General features: G+C 40.3%; 1 pseudogene; it reads left to right on the top strand.

Moving 5' to 3' along the window:
• The first annotated feature begins 2,356 nt into the window (after positions 1-2,356).
• Positions 2,357-6,700, top strand: LOC100387753 (mitochondrial intermediate peptidase pseudogene; annotated as a pseudogene).
• The last annotated feature ends 802 nt before the right edge of the window (positions 6,701-7,502 follow it).

Genomic DNA, 7,502 nt, shown 5'->3' with positions numbered 1-7,502 from the left:
ATAAAATTATTTCCATCTTGATTTTAATTTAAGGGAATCTTAACTAGCATTTTCACTTTAAATATGTACTTCCTCTGTTGTTCTCTCTATCTCCCAAGTGGGTTTTTGCCCAGAAATCGGAAGGCACTGTGTTTAGGCTGGTAGCCTTTGGGTGAATGAAAAACAGAGTTGAGACTGAAGAGGCGTTGTGTATGTCTGCTCAGACTATCAGACTATATTTCTTTCATCATCTCCTGCTACTAATTCTTCACCAGTAAAACTGTACATTCCTGCCCCCACCCCAAGGTTAGACAATTAGGGAATTGTTGAGAGTCTCTTATTAGTTAGCACAACTGAATTTTATTTATTTATACTCCATGTATCTCCAACATATTTCAGCAATAATAGTAATGGTCAGCAATAATAGTAGTATGTCTCTTATAGAAATTAAAAGTAATCTTTCCTCTCTTCCCAACTAATCCCTGTGTACACCCCTCTTCCCTCCCCCATAATAATAGAAAGAAAGAAGTAAAAATTAACTTTGATTCAGCCTTGGTTAAAATGATAAGAAAACATAAGTTACAATAATATTTGAATATTTCATGTCAAAACATTCTGATAATATAAAGAATACATGTAATAAAGATATTGGCTAGATGGTGGAAATAGTTTATTTAGAAGTAAATGAATGTGCCAGTTTTTAAGTTTTTATATCTCAGCACCAAATCTATCCATTTTGTGCTACATGATGCTGGAACTGAGACTTTACAAACTACATTCCAGCTGGCTCCCTCTTAATTTCTGCCAATTGTGGTGATGAGAGGAGGCTATTTAGAAGGAGAACACAAAGAGGAGAGGGGAAGAAAGAACTACTTTTTCCTGCCTGCTTCCTCTTCCTGGAAGCATCAACCCTACAATTCTTCTTCACCCTGGGAAGGCAATTCCGCCCAACAGTGCTGCCTTACTCCGAGAGGGCAAGTCCTTCCCACCACAACTCTTATAGAACCAGCCTTCTTGCACCTCCTTAGAGATACAAAAACTAGCTATCTAAAGACCCCTTTTTAGAGATCTGAGTTTCAAGACTGCTTGTCTCTAAGCTTCCAAGTTTTAATACAGATTGAACATACCTAATTCAACAACCTGAAATTTTAAATGTTCCAAAATCTGAATCTTTGAGGGCTGACATGACACCACAGGTGGAAATTTTCACAGTTGACCTCATGTGATAAGTCACAGCCAAGATATAGTCAAAACTTCATTTCATTCACAAAATTATTTAAAATCTTATATAAAATTATCTTCAGGCTATATATATATGTATATGGAACATAGTGAATTCCATGTTTAGACTTGGGTGCCATCCCCAAGGTATCTCATTATGTATATGCAAATATTCCAAAATCTGAAGAAATCTGAAATCAGAAACATTTCTGGTCCCAAGCATTTTGGATAAGAAATACTCAAACCTGTATGTGCAACCTCTTGCCTTTTTTCCCCCAGCCCTAGGGGTGGTATCTGCTCCTGCAGTTGCTTTATGTTTTGTTTTTGCCTTTTAGGCACCTAACTAAGAACTTTATACCTAATTAAAATTCCTTACGTTATATTTTCTGTTAAATAAGTACTGTGACTGCTATACCCTGACAGGATCTTAATGGTTACAATGGAGACAGGCCATGTCTCTTACCTTCACTTATGTGGAGCAGCTTGCCTCCTAAGATAGTCACAACACTCTTCCAGAGCTACTGATATAAAGATCTTCCCTTGATAGTCATTTTTTGTTAAAGTTTCTCTAACTCCACTGGAAGCAAGAAAAACATTACTGTTTTAAAAAGCGAAGTTTCTTTTAACAAGGAGACATGTAAAACACTACTTTATTTTTTATTTTTGGCAAAATATGTTTATTGTAAAAATTGTAACTTGCTCCTTTTTATGGTGTAGATGAACTCTGTTGACCTGTGACTGCATGTATCATATGTGGGTTGGAAAGGCCAGATTCTAGGTCTAATTTTCTATTTGTTAGCTTGGTAAATAAAATGACGATGGTGGTGCTAGCAGCTTAAAAACTATACCCAATGGGAAGTATGGATTATTTAATGAGCTGCTATTGGAAAATTAAAAATAAATTTAAAAGAATGATAGAAAGATTGCTAGTACTATCATTATACTGGGAGCCTGGGATTATATTCTCAAATGAAATTTAACTTTCAGCTCTCTTTCAAGCCATGGAAACAATTATTGCTTTTATGTACAAGTAAGGAAGTGATATCAGCAAAATGGCTGACTAGAGATGCTTGACACTCATCCCTCTCATAATAAAGGACCAAGGCAACATATAAACGCTAAGATTTTACTGACATGTTGAAGGGAGAGTGCTGACATGCAGGAAGGGAATGGAGATGCACCTGTGGTGATTGATTGGAAATCCAGGAGGGCAGCATGGAGGTATCTGCAACCATCTCCCCTGCTCAGATTGAATCTGCCTGGAATCAAAAGGAACTTAGCATTTCAGGGGGAAAGGTAGCAAAAGAACCCACTAGTCGCCATTGCCACCACAAACACCCACAGTCCTTACTACAGGAGAATCACATGCTCTTTGCAAGCTCTGAGCCCAGTTTGGAGATCTGCCAGGAATTCATACAGCTGCATTGCTCCATTTTATGGGCATGACATGTGTTCTTTCCATCCACAACTCACCCTCTGCAAAACAAGCTGGTGCAGCACAGTATCGTGATAATAGAGCCACCTCTGTAGTGCACCTTGTTCTGATGGCTAGGAGCAACTGTTCCTCTCCAATACTGGGGCTTCATCTTAACTTCACCAAGCGTACACAGGTGGTTGAATGCCACAACTCCATCTGCATAAAGCTCAGGCCCAGGGTATGCTGTGACTCTGGTATTGCACAACAAGGAAACCCATCTATTCCTGCTGCCAAACTTCCAGCTGAATGAACAGTCTGGCAGTCGCACCCAGGGTGAACTCAACCTTGAGCCAACCAAACCAGTGCACACCCTCCCTGAAGTGGGAGAGGCGTCTAAGCCTTTGAACAGCTAATGCACACATCAGGCTGGTGGAGCAGCCTGAGTACTTCTGATCAGGACCTAAATAATAGCCCTGTCCCTGTAATGTCCTCCCACTCCCCAGCAAACATGTTCCTAGCCTGCCCAATAGCCCTGCACCTGCAATCAAGATCTGAGGCACAGCCCCACAGTCTGGCTTCTGGTGGGCACAACCCCAGGCTGGCCAAACAGCTTGAAGCCCATGACCTGAACCTGAGAAACAGTCCCCAAAGGCTACCCTGAGCCAGGTGAGCAGCCTAACACCTGTGTCCCAAAATTAAGAAGCATTTCAGTGGGTTCCCCTCACACCCTTAGACCATCTGAACAGCCTTCCACCCAGGTCTCAGGCCTGAAAAACAATTCTGTGGGTTGTCTCTGGTAGAGAGACTCCCAAGCCAGCTGACCAGCTGTGTGCCTACGTTCTGAGCCTGCGAAACATACCACAGTCTACTCATGGCTGGCATGCCGCAAGGCCAGCCAAGCAAATGTGTGCCCATGCTCCCAGCCAAACAGCCCTGTGGCCCCAATCTCAGTGAGCCAGACCCCACAGTGACTGAACCACTATGTGCACACACAGTCCTGCAACCCAAGAAAATCCTGGAGAGCCCACTCCAAGGATAGCCATACCTCTACCATCAAAATCTTAGCCTAGGCCACACCTTGACAGCCCACTCCCAGCATGGCCACAACACTACCATATAGCCTAGGCCACTGAGACACTCATAAATGTTACTAGTGTGGATTATCGCTGGAAAAAACTACATGGAGACTACACTACAGTGTCCTCCTAGAACCAAGGCCAACACCCTAAGACCCATTCATGCAAATAAGTCTTTCCCTTCGAAACCTACTTCATGAAATTGGAAGAGGCGACTGCTCCACCAGATATATATAAATCAATGTAGGAACATAGTGAACATGAGAAAGAAAGGAAACATGACACCTCCAAAGGAAAACAATGTCTCCAGTAATAGACATCAATCATAATATATCAAGTGCCAGAAAAATAATTCTAAATAATATTAAGAAAACTTAGTGAGATACAAGAAAATACAGATAGACAATTCAGTGAAATCAGGAAATTAATTATTTGAATGAGAAATCCAAAGACTTATATCATTAATTTAAAAAGAGCCAAACAGAAATCCTAGAGCTAAAGAATTGTGTTCAACCAAGTCAGTCACTCTGCACAAGGAATCTGAGAACTCATTAACAATGCTCACAATCTGCGACCCAGAATGTGGATGTTCCATAAGCAATTCTGTCTTTCTCAAGGCTTTTTCTTAAGAAAGCTTTCTTGAAATCTTTCTGGGGTAAATGAATGAAATGACAATATTCAATCAGGAGCTTCAGCAACACGCTAGACGAAGCAGAGGAAATAATTTCTGAACTTGAAGTCAAGTCTTTTGAAATATCACAGGTGAACAAAAGAAAGGAAGGAAAGAAAATAAAAAAGAAGAAAGCATTTAAAAATGAAGAAAGCCAAGAAAACACAGAATGTTCACTCCTGGCTGGAGCTGCAGCACTGGGGCAAGGGTCTTGCAGCAGGGCATGGGGCTGCTCCATGAACACTATGTGCCCAAAGGCTATGTGGCTTCAGAGCCGGAGTAGCAGTCCTGTGGTCAGGGCCAGCAGGCAGGCAGGGGCAGCCTCAGAGCCGAGACCCCTGCAGAACGGTCAGCATCAGCTGGTCCCTGGTGGGCTCCGCCTTCAATGTCAAGCCACAGGGCAGCTGCTTGGACCTGTTTGGTGAGTACTGGGGTCTTTTTGGAGGTCCTGAGCTCAGTGTCCCAGAAAGATTTCAAGAAACATTTCTCAAGAAAAAGCCTTGAGAAAGACAAAATTGCTTGTGGAACGTCCACTTTCTGGACCCCAGACTATGCTCATTTTTGATGAATCCTCAGATTTCTTGTGCAGAGTGGCTGACTTGGTTGAACACAAATTTGGAAGTATGTCAAAGTTTGTAAAAAATTACTAGCTGAAAAACAAACAAACAAACTTGTGAATTCCCTTGATCCAGAAACCAGGCAACTGGCTTAACTGTTTATGTTTGATATGGAAATCAGTAGAATCCATCTAGACAAAAAAAAAGTGTAAAAGAGCAGTGAACCTCAATGTTAAAATATTGGATTTGATCAGTATATGCCCTATGGCAACCAACTTTCCCAACAAGGTTGAGAAGCTCTATTACCAGAACACATTCACCATAACTTTTATCTCATGGGGATCGTATCATAATTGATGGTCTCCATACAGAAGCACCAGACGACTTAGTGCCAGAAGCTGCTTACAAATTTTTTCTTTATCCCAATACTGGTCAATTAAAATATTTAGAAAAATTCCTCAGCAACAGAGATCTTCTGGCAAAGTTGGCAGGGCATTCTGTTTTCCCACAGGGCTTTCCAAGGAACAATAGTTAAAAATCCAGAGACTGTCATGCAGTTTCTTGGAAACTTTCTAACAAACCTTCTAAAAAAACTCTAAAACATTTTGAGATAATACAAGGGATGAAAATGAAACAGAATCCTCAAAATTCTGAAGTAATGCCTTGGGAGCCCTGTTACCACAGTGGTATGATTTGTGCACAAAGGCATAATATTGAGTCTGGCTTATGTTGCCTGTTTTTCTACCTTGAAGCAAGCATGATAGGCCTGAATATTTTGCTTAACAAACTGTTGGGGATTTCATTATATGCAGAACAGTCTGCAAAAGGAGAAGTATGGTGTGAAGATGTCCGAAACTGACTGTCATTCATGAATCTGAAGCATTGTTGGGGTGCATTTACTGTTATTTTTTTCAGTGAGCAGATAAACCAAAAAAAATCAAGATTGCCATTTTACAATCCATGGAGGCAGACTAAAGGAAGCTGGAGACAATCGACTCCCAGTCATAGTTCTTATGCCGAATCTTCCCCATTCTTCAAGGGGAAGAATTCACCAACTTTGCTAACTTTTGGAATGATGGAAAATCTTGTTCATGAAATTCGATGTGCTATGCATTCAGTGCTAGGACATACTTATTACCAACACATCAATGGGAATAGGTATCCTGCTGATATTGCAGAGGTTCCCTTTATTCTAATGGTGTACTTTGCAAATGATTATTGAGGAGTTAACCAGTTTGCCAGACATAATCAGAATGGGCAGCCACTGCCAAAAAAATATGGTGTCTCAGCTTTGTGAATCGAAAAAGATTTGTGCTGCAGCTGATAGGAAATTTCAGGTCTTTTACACCACTCTGGATCAAATCTACCATGGGAAGTATCCCCTGAAGAATTCAACCAGAGACATTATCAAGAGAAATTCTGTGGCTTACCATATGTTCCAAATACTGCCTGGAAGCTGTGGTTCAGCTATCTGTTGGGCTATGGTGCCAAATATTACTCTTACCTCATGTAAAGGGCAGTCACTTTCATGGTTTGGAAGAAATATATTCTACAAAAGTCTTTTAGCAGGGCCACCAGGAAGTGCTATTGCAGGGAGATGCTGGCCCACTGCGGAGGCAAGGAGCCCTTTCTCATGGTTGAAGGTGTGCTTCAGAAGGGCCCTTATAACTTTGTAAGTGCCCTTGTTTCTGACTTGGATCTGGACTTGGAAACTTCCTTCATGGAGTTTGAAAAATGGAAACACCCTAAATCTCTTACATCAAGGTCATGTAGATATTGATTTTGTTATAAATGCTACAGCTGTGAAAACTTGTTTCTAATTTCAGTGTTGACTTCTGTAATAACTTCTGAAAATCTTTAAATTGATAGAACTTGGAATAAGTAATTTGTTTTAATTATAAAGAAATGAAGAAAGCCTACAGATGTATGAGACACCATTAAGTGAATAAATATTCATATTATGGGTGTTCTACAAGGAGAAAAGAAGGGAAAAGAAGAGGAAAACATATTTAATAAAATCATAGTAGAAAACTTCCCAAGTCCTAAGAGAGAGATCGACATCCAGGTCCAGAAAACTCAAAGAATCCCAATTAGATTCACCCAAGCAGGTCCTCTCTGAAGCATGTTGTGGTCCAATTGTCGAAAGTCAAAGACAACAAATTTTTAAAACAGCAAGAGAAAAGCATCAAGTCATATATAAAGGAATCTTCATCAGACTAACAGTGAACTTCTCAGCAAAACATTACAGGCCAAGAAAGAATGGGATGATATATTCAAAGTGCTGAAGAAACAAAACTATCAGCCATGAATATTAAACCCAGCAAAGCTACACTTTAGAAATAAACCGTAAATAAAATATTTCACAGATAGACAAAAATTAAGAAAATTTAAGAAATGCTCCAGGGAGTCTTACATCTGGAATTGATGTAAGATCTGGTAACAACCATGATGAAAACATGAGAAACTAGAAAACTCACTGGTAAAGCCGATACACAAAAGAAAAAAAGAAAGGAATAAAGCCTTATCACTACAGAAAACCACCCAGCTGCAAGAAGCAATGAGGAAGTAAAGCACAAACATAC

The sequence above is a fragment of the Callithrix jacchus genome, chromosome 11 (genome assembly GCF_049354715.1).
Source record: "Callithrix jacchus isolate 240 chromosome 11, calJac240_pri, whole genome shotgun sequence".
NCBI lineage: Eukaryota > Metazoa > Chordata > Mammalia > Primates > Cebidae > Callithrix > Callithrix jacchus.
The sequence above is the reverse complement of the archived record's forward strand: the minus strand, read 5'-3'. Positions and strand labels throughout refer to the sequence as shown.